Source organism: Lathyrus oleraceus, chromosome 4 (genome assembly GCF_024323335.1).
Source record: "Lathyrus oleraceus cultivar Zhongwan6 chromosome 4, CAAS_Psat_ZW6_1.0, whole genome shotgun sequence".
NCBI classification, from domain to species: domain Eukaryota; kingdom Viridiplantae; phylum Streptophyta; class Magnoliopsida; order Fabales; family Fabaceae; genus Lathyrus; species Lathyrus oleraceus.
In genome coordinates, this window is record NC_066582.1 from 453,025,729 (window position 1) to 453,034,917 (window position 9,189).

Consider the following 9,189-nt stretch of genomic DNA (forward strand, 5'->3'; position numbering starts at 1 on the left):
TTACGTCGGCATCCGAACCAAAACACACTCAAAGGGGCAAACGTGGAGCCCGACAGCCAATCACTGGGCTTACGTCGGCATCCGAGCCAAACACACAGTCAGATAACAAGTAAACACACACAAAAAAGAAAAAGGTTGCCCGGAGTGGTCTCGCACGACCACCTGCCTACATACCTCGTCTGGAACAAGAATCAGAGCCACTGTAGTTCGGCTTACGCACGCCAAACAACACAAAACGCACAAACAGACAAGGGTGGCAAACATGGAGCCCGACAACCACTAGATGGAATTACGTCGGCATCCGAACCAAAACACACTCAAAGGGGCAAACGTGGAGCCCGACAGCCAATCACTGGGCTTACGTCGGCATCCGAGCCAAACACACAGTCAGATAACAAGTAAACACACACAAAAAAGAAAAAGGTTGCCCGGAGTGGTCTCGCACGACCACCTGCCTACATACCTCGTCTGGAACAAGGATCAGGGCGATGTAGTTCCCCTGAAAGGGACTGAATTGCTAGCCAGAAACCAGGGAAAGACACACTACTAGGGAGCTGGACTCGAGCCTAGTGTTGTCATGCATCGTTTACCCTAAGTTCGGTTTTCTATCCTACTTGCATAAGCAAACTACTCCTATCCAGGAAAGAAGCAAGCACACAAGCATACAGAATAATTCAAGCATACATCCAATGAGAACAAGCATTTCAAACAGATATCCACATAGCACGCACTATAACCAAACAAGGGGCTCACACAATAGGTTTGACTGCCTCAGCAAGTCATCTGTACTGGCTGGGTTTGCTCTTAACCTTGCCATTACGAGGCTAAGGTGAAGCAGATGAAAGGTGAAGTGAGGATCAGACCTCACAGCTCTTATCCCTGACCAGGGAGAGCTTCTGACAAATGAGCATGGGTCCAGAATGGGGGAACCCTTCTATACTCAGAGACTCTGACACAACGTGCACTGCACGGATCTTGGGCTTGTAATCTCAATGCTACAACCATGTAATGGGAGCAAGGAGAAGACTCAACTGAATAGTGGGGGATAGATTGCATATCCCTACCTTCTACCAATTGCCTTGATTAAGGACTTTACCTGCTTAGGCACAATATTAAACAATCACAAACATTGCCTCTTAAGGAGGACTTCAGACATTTATTTGCCCGGTCAAATAACAGACCGGGTCTCCAGACTACATGAAGTTAGGAAGTTATACCTCAATGCAAGTTGCTTAAGCAAAGCAAAGCAAAAGTTCACAAGGAACTGAGCAACTAAAAGTACCTGGAAACAGTCAAACACAGTTAGTACTCAGACAGACAACAATAAACAGCAAGTATTACTCAGTCAGACTATACAAGCTAATGCACAACAAAGGCAAGCTCAAAGCTCAAGCTCAAGCTTCATAACCTACAAAACCAAATTATGTTAGTGTACAAACATTAAACAACATCAATTGAATTGACTTGGATCATTCTCCATAAGCATTGCACCTTTTCATCCTGAAAACTCAATCAAATGTTAGAAACTAGACCACTAGGCCAAGCCTAGGGTCCAAAGGTGACAAAAATCCTAAACAGCAAGGGATCTCTAACCAAAGTCAAATTAATGTCAAACAAAAGCCAACACAATTAATCCCATGTCCATATCATTCATCATGTTCATTTTATGCACAAAACAATCCAAACTAGTTCAAATGGAACACCAAACATCCAAACAGAACTATTGCATTCAATTCCATATCAAAACAAATCCAAAAATTCTCAAATAATTTACACCTAAACAGGGGCTATTCAAGGTCTAGCATGTCAAATTTTAGCCTATTTGGACCAAGGGAACTATGTCAATGAAAATCAACAAAAACAGACACAATTACATGCTCCAAATCACAACATCAACACATGCTTCCACTTCAAAAATTCATAACTCAATGAAGACAATAAGGAAATGGATGGGACCAAAACAGGGGTGTCCTATCATGTGTCTATTACAAGCATATCAAATTTCATGACCATTCAATACCATATGAGCATTTCACATTGATTCTACCAACCTATGTCACATGAACTTGTAAATTCAACCACCAAAGATGAAAAATACCAATCAATTTGAGAGTGCCACATAAAATTCCACAAAAATTCACATAGCATATTAACATGTTAATCAACCATCATGCAAAATTTCACATTAATCCAACAAGCCTAAGTCACTCAAAAAAATCCAGCAAATTGACATAATGAGGTGTGACACACATTGTCACACCTAAGTTAAAAAATTTGTATCTCAATGACCAGGTATCAAAAATTCATGCAATTTACATGTAAATAAGCATCAATCAGTCCACAATCATCACAAAAATTTTCAAGCATTTATTTTAGGATATGAGAATTTCATGAACAAAATGGCACAAGGTATCAAACATAGCACATGTTAAAGAACCCTAGGTCAAATATAATTCACACCATGCACAACTTTGACCAATAGGTCAAAAAACATCTACAGTCAACAAGGAAGTCAAAGAAAAAATTCCTATATTTTTCTGAATTTTCTATGATTTTTTTATGAATTTTAAAGGTGATTATGAATTTTTAAGAATTTTTAATGAATTAAATTAATTAATTAAAATTAGTAATGGCAAAGTGGTAATTAGTGAAGGCGGGGGCGGTAAACGTCCAGTTCAAATTTTCAAACCAAAATGAAGATCAAACACACTAATTGCTTCGTTCTCGCCCAGAAATTGCCAGGAACACGCATGAACACATGAACACAAAACTTTCACCAAAATTAACAAGTGAATAGCCGTTGGACTCGTCTAAGAACACACAATCCAAATATCAACCTATTTTAACCTAACTGTTCCTAAATTTTGCAAATCGAGCATGTTAGGGTTTGGCATCGAAACTTAATTCCCAGATTTCACGAGCTATAGTCCTCTATTCACAAAACTACAAGCATCACCACATTCTACGTGAAACGCACTACACAAAGCACATGCCAATCGAGCAAATCATGAGATTCGAAATTTGGTGTACCTGGAATGGCAGTGATGAAACGAACGTTCTTGAGCTTTAACTTCCACAAACAGATGGAACTTGATGATGGAGAAAGTGCTTGGAATACTTGCTTCAGATCCAGGTCGCTTCTAGTGCTCCAAATCGCAATTTGCCATGAATGATGCTTGTAGGTGCAGTCGAGTTTTGGTGCGAATTAGATGCTGAATACCACAAACAGTCCAAGGAGATGTTGATTGAGGATCAATGCAAAAGGAATTTCCAAGATTGATCAAAGATTGATGAAGTTCTTTTGATTTGAAGTTTTTGTGTTCTTGAAGAAATTTTGAGAGAATGAAGAGTTTTCAGATCTGGTTTTGGAATATGTGATTTTCTGTTATGATTTGGAAGTGATTAGGAATTTATATGACACCTTAATCCAAGCTTAATCACACTCATTAGCCAAATTGAATTGATTAAGTGAAATGGCTAATTTTCAAGTAAGGGCAAAATGGTACTTTCCAAAGCCAGCTCATTGCCACCTCATGGACAGCTCATACACTCTCTAAATGACTGTCATGAGCTATTGCAACTTGTTCCACTCTCATTGGATGTGTATTTTAGAAAATCACATGTGAATGGTTATGTGTCCATTTTTGCAATTTCATCTCAATGGCCAATTTTCAAACCATAAGCCTTTACCATGTAATGATGATTCCAACAAGTTTCAAATACCATTTGTGAGGTGTAGCAAAAATCCCCACTCAAAAATTCCAATTATTTCACAAGTTGGACAATTTTGCCCCTGGTCCATTTTAACTGTCCAGTTGAAATTTGACTTTTTGCATTGACCACTTTTGGAAAAATCCAATTATGCACCATGAAAGTACATGTCAAATGGAGTTTGTGCATATAAAGAACTTCCAATTTGAACAAACCATGTGGAAATTATGGCCTCCTGATTATGGGTCATTTCTGAAATTCACTGAGCCATAATTTTCCAACCATACATGGGATTGTCAAGTTCTTGGACTTTTTGGAAAGGTGAGAACAAGATCTACAACTTTCATGTTGAACAATTTTTCATTTGAAGCTTCCTTGGACACGTGGCTCTGAGGTCAAAAACTTTCCATTTTTGGAAACTTCTATTACAAGTCACTTTCTATTTTTGGCAATTTTTGTTCTGACTTGATTTTCTCCATTCTTGAGCTTTGAGATGCCAAATAACACTTGTTCCAACATGAATTAAGTGTATCCAACTCATTTCCACCCCCAAATCCATCAAATCATGTACAGTTGACCACAGTTGACTTTTCCAACTGACAGATGAAATTGGCAATGCATTGATCCATCTGAACCCCAATCCTCTGATGAAATGGCTCAAGGGTGAAACCCTAGCCTCAATAAGCACAATATAATCACATTATGAACCCCATAACCCTCATAGACCCCATCTCCTGATCATGCCCTGATTGGCCCAATGCAATTGATTAGGGTTGACCAGTGGTCAAAACCCTAATCTCAAGGAATGCTGATCCAATGTCCTGATGATATCCAACCATGATGATGATGATGTATCACTTCAATCAAGATGAAGACCAATATCCTTTGAGAATCATGAAACCCTAATTCACAGCCCAATCCTCAGATGGCCAATGATCAGTCAATAAACCCTAGGCTTGCACTCTGACTTCCTCATCTTCTGATCAAGACTTGGGAGAATGATTTGCACAATGTAACCACATTATATGCAATATGCAATGCCTAATGACCTAAAATGATATGCAATATGTTAATGCTAGTCCCAAGAGAAGAGGGCAAATTTTGAGGTGTTACAAGACCTTGCAAAGTGCCCATGAATATATCAATTAACTCATTATTTGGAAGTGCTGGTCTAAATCGGGAATTCGTCTCGTGCCACCTCTATGTGTACTCTTTAAACATTTCACTAGTTTTCTGAGACGTGTTATGTAATTACAACCTAGTGGGAGCCATATCCAGGTTGTACTTGTTCTATTCCAGAAATGCCTAAGATAAATCCTTCCATGATCTGATCTTTCTACATTCCAAAATCATTTACCAATCCAAGGAAGCCCCAGATAAGATGTCTTATAAGCAATGTATGAGCAAATCATCATTGTCAATGTAGGATGCCATTTTCCTACAGTACATCGTCACATGGCTTCGGGGACATCTCAAGCCCTTATACTTCGGTAAGTTTGGTACTTTAAACTTTTGGGGAAGAACCACATTAAGAACTAAGCATAATTTTTTGGCATCCATGCCATAAGCTGAGAAACCTTCAATAACTTTTATCTTTTCATCCAATAACTAATAGTCCGCTGGCCTAACCGGACTAGCACCCAGAACACCCTGAGTAGTAGGTCCGAGATAAGTCTGATGAATAGCTTGAGCAGACATCTGAATAGGCATAGACCGAGGAACATACTGAGGATACACTTGAGGTGGATACGTGAAACCAGGAGGAACTGTCTGAGCACCAGAATTCACAACATGAGGAAACTATCCTCCAACTTGAGCATTGGGAGAAAAAGGCACCCCTGATTATGCAAACTGAAGTTTAGGATTGATAGGAACATGTGGCATCATAACAGCAGATGCCTTAGGATAGGCAATAGGTAGCCTAAAGTAAGTATTCTAAATAGATTGGTACGAATTCTGAACAACAGACTGAGCAATATGAGGAGGAACCTGGAAATGGAGGCGTGGGCCGCGGTATTCGATTTCAACATCATCAAGAATCTCAACATTAAATGGCCCAAAAGTTTGATGAATCTAACCTTGACGAGTCTCATGGTTGTCAGCATCAACCATCTGAGGAGAATGAAGAATGGGCATGCCCCAGGGAAAAGCAATAATATTCCCAACAGCAGGAGGCACAATGAAAGGTTGGTACAGAATGAAAGCAGTTCCATTAGTGAACTGAGAAGCATAGTTGGGACATAAGTTGCATTAATGATAACAATAGTAGCACCAACAAAGGTCTCACAACAATAGTAGCATCAACAACAGTAATAGTCACATCAGTTGCATTAGTGATAACAATAGCAACAATGGGATTGGTAGAGGTAGTAGCCTTCTCATCTTGAAGGTACTCCATTATAGAATCCATGTTACCTTGGAAGAGATCTATCTTGCCTTTGAACTGATCCAAGGTTTCTTTAGCAACAACATTCTCATGTTCGATGCCAGCCATGATCTTGGACTTATTAGCTCGAGTATAGTACCTGTGGCGAGTCGTCGTTATTTCTGCTGGATAAAGATGACGGTGTAAGCATTTTGTTTTATGTAAGCAAAAATGCATGAATGCATGAATGTATAAGATTTTTTTTAACTTTCAAGGGAACCAAAATGTCAAATTGCATATAGCAGTCATACAATTACTAGAAGTAGAATAAATAGAACCATATAAAAATACTCTTTTATTCAATCAATAAAGAACAAAAGTAAAGTTTATTACAACTTGGGGATCTTCTCAATGAGATACAAGAATATCAACCCTAATCCTTCCAAATACAACTCTACAAGCAAATACAAAATGGAAAGCAACCCAAGGATGTTGTGTGGAAACATGACAACATATGCCTTCTTTAACAACCCTGGGAGAACATCAATTGCATGATCAGCAAACTGGGTCAGGCGTGCATGTTTATCACTCCAATACTATGCATCTTTGAGAAGATTATGCAGTAAAGCATGATTAGGTCCACTCAGGAGGTCTTGCAAAAATGTCTCCTTATGATCTAGGAGAATCTGAAGGTGATGGCTATGTCTCTCCCAGTGAGTAGTCTTTTGCTTGAGCTGATTGGCATCTTTTAGATTCTTGTGCGCTTGACCTTTTATCGCTTGGATTTCTTCAAAACTCTTGTTAAGTTCGTTCAGGCATTGGGAAAGAGTAACTTCTAATTGCTTAACACAAATTTGTTCTTCTGTCAACCCCTTCTTGCAACTTTCCAACTGGTCTTGAAGCTTTCTGATTTGATCTTTGCAACTGGTATCTATCTTGCTAGCTTGATATTGAGTTTCAGCTAGTTGCTTCTTCTTGGCAGAAAGACTCTCATAGATTCCTTTCAGAACTTCCCCTACCTTCCCCCTCTTGTGTTATTCAGGAATATCATTATCTACTTTGAGTTCCCGTTCACTCTTTTGATTAAGGTTGAGCTTCAAATTTTCCTTCTCTAGGGTAATCTTACCAAGGTTAGATTGTAGATCAACATTATCCTTCTATAACATCTTGATAGTCTCTTTGAGTTTATCCATTTCAGAAACAACAACAACAACGGGGAGTACAATTGGCTTAAAACTAATAAAGGGCTCCCACGAATACAATAGCTTAATGGTATTAACCCTTGATCTAACCCAACCTATATATGGTGCTAGTGCAATACAGTTCTGTTTACCCAACTCTTCTTTCTCGATACAATGAATTTTGCTCCAAGTGCGGCATATTCTTTTTACCATCTCGAAATCCTCAAGCCATTCCGCCACAAGAAAATATGCCAATTGTCTGTCTTCAGGTTTCTCCTTCAACGGATAACCCTATTGACGAAGCGAAAGAATGGGATTATAGTTAATCAATCCCCATTTGGCACTAATGAGAGGGACATTCTGGAAATCCGCACAACTGAAAATAGGCTCGACCCCATCGTAGTCACAACTATACCAAAAAATATCATCAACATTCAAAGACATCAATCTCTGAGACCATTTCAAAGCTCCAATGTTGTCAGTAAAAGGCCCTTTTCTAGGAAAATGGGTTAAGATCCATTTGTGAAGTAAAGGGATACATCAGTTAATTGTTCCACCCTTATTTTGATTCTTCCAATGGAAGGAGAAAAATATGTTACCTGAAAGAGTGGATACTGAATTCTTGGAGATGAAAATGGTAATAATGACTTTGTCAATGAAACCTTCAACGTTTGGGAATAACATCAAACTGTAGATAAGAAGAGCAAAGTTGGCGTAGAAAGCATCCTAACTTCCACTATTAGCAAACAAAGTGGCCTTATCCAAAGGAAACTTTGAAGGAAACCCCCTGACATTACCCTTAGTTTGAAGATTAGAATCTACTAACTCCTTATATAGATGAAGAGCTTGAGCAATCATAGTGGATTCTGGAAAACAATCACCGCTCATATAGGGAACCTGGTCTCTAACTGGCATGTGAAGGATGTGAGCAAACCCCTCTAGCGTGGGTGCTAGAAGGAAATCCTGAAACGTGAAGCAGTGCAGAGTAGGATCATAGAACTAGGAAAAGGTGAGAATCAATCCTGCATCCTCCTTGGTCAACAGAACTCCTAACAAATTACCATATGCCTTCTTAAAGGCATCCTTGTGATCACCGATCAAAAGAGCCTCATGTTTCTTTAGCTCATCAAGCTTAGAATCCCTGAGTTTATACTAATAGGTATTTCTTCTATCAGACCTCTCCATAATTGGATGGACTATTGCAAATGACTGACTGATGGTTACCTGAAAAATGCACATGCTAAAAATCAAATTTATGATGTAATGATGATACATGATGTACTGAGGATACAACATAATAGATTCAAAGCTTCGGCATATTCTGGATAATCTATATACTCTGCTTGATGTAGGCTTAAAGGTTTGACTTATACAAGAGAAAAAAGGTATGAAGGGTCTTGGTTTCCTGCAAAAACACAATATCCCTCTCACAGGTGTGTACTAGTCTTTAAAGGTAACCTTAAAAATTCCCCTAGAGTCATGGATACAAATTGAGATGCCATTGTCTGGGACGAATGACTCGGCGAACAATAATGCTCTCAAAAGGATCTACTCTAGGTGTGACGTCTCATGTCAACCATGACCGAGGACTAACTCCAAGTAAGTAAACAAGACTCTAGTCACAATACTATCATGTGTTTATGCTCAAGCTCGGGTGTAGAGATTCTCTCATGTAACATCATCCCAACCCAATAACAATAAATATATAGATATCCAGAATGTCAACAAAAATGCATATGTGAAACAGTAATAGAATGCAATAAATAACATGCAAAGTAACATCAAGTAAAACATAAAGATAATCACCTAAACAGGACAAATAGATAAACAACACTCGGCTTTAATCCTACTTGAAAAATCAAGGATTCCCCAACAGAGTCATTAGCCGAAGCTACGCGAAAAATACCCGAGTGTATCGCACGCTAGAAGATA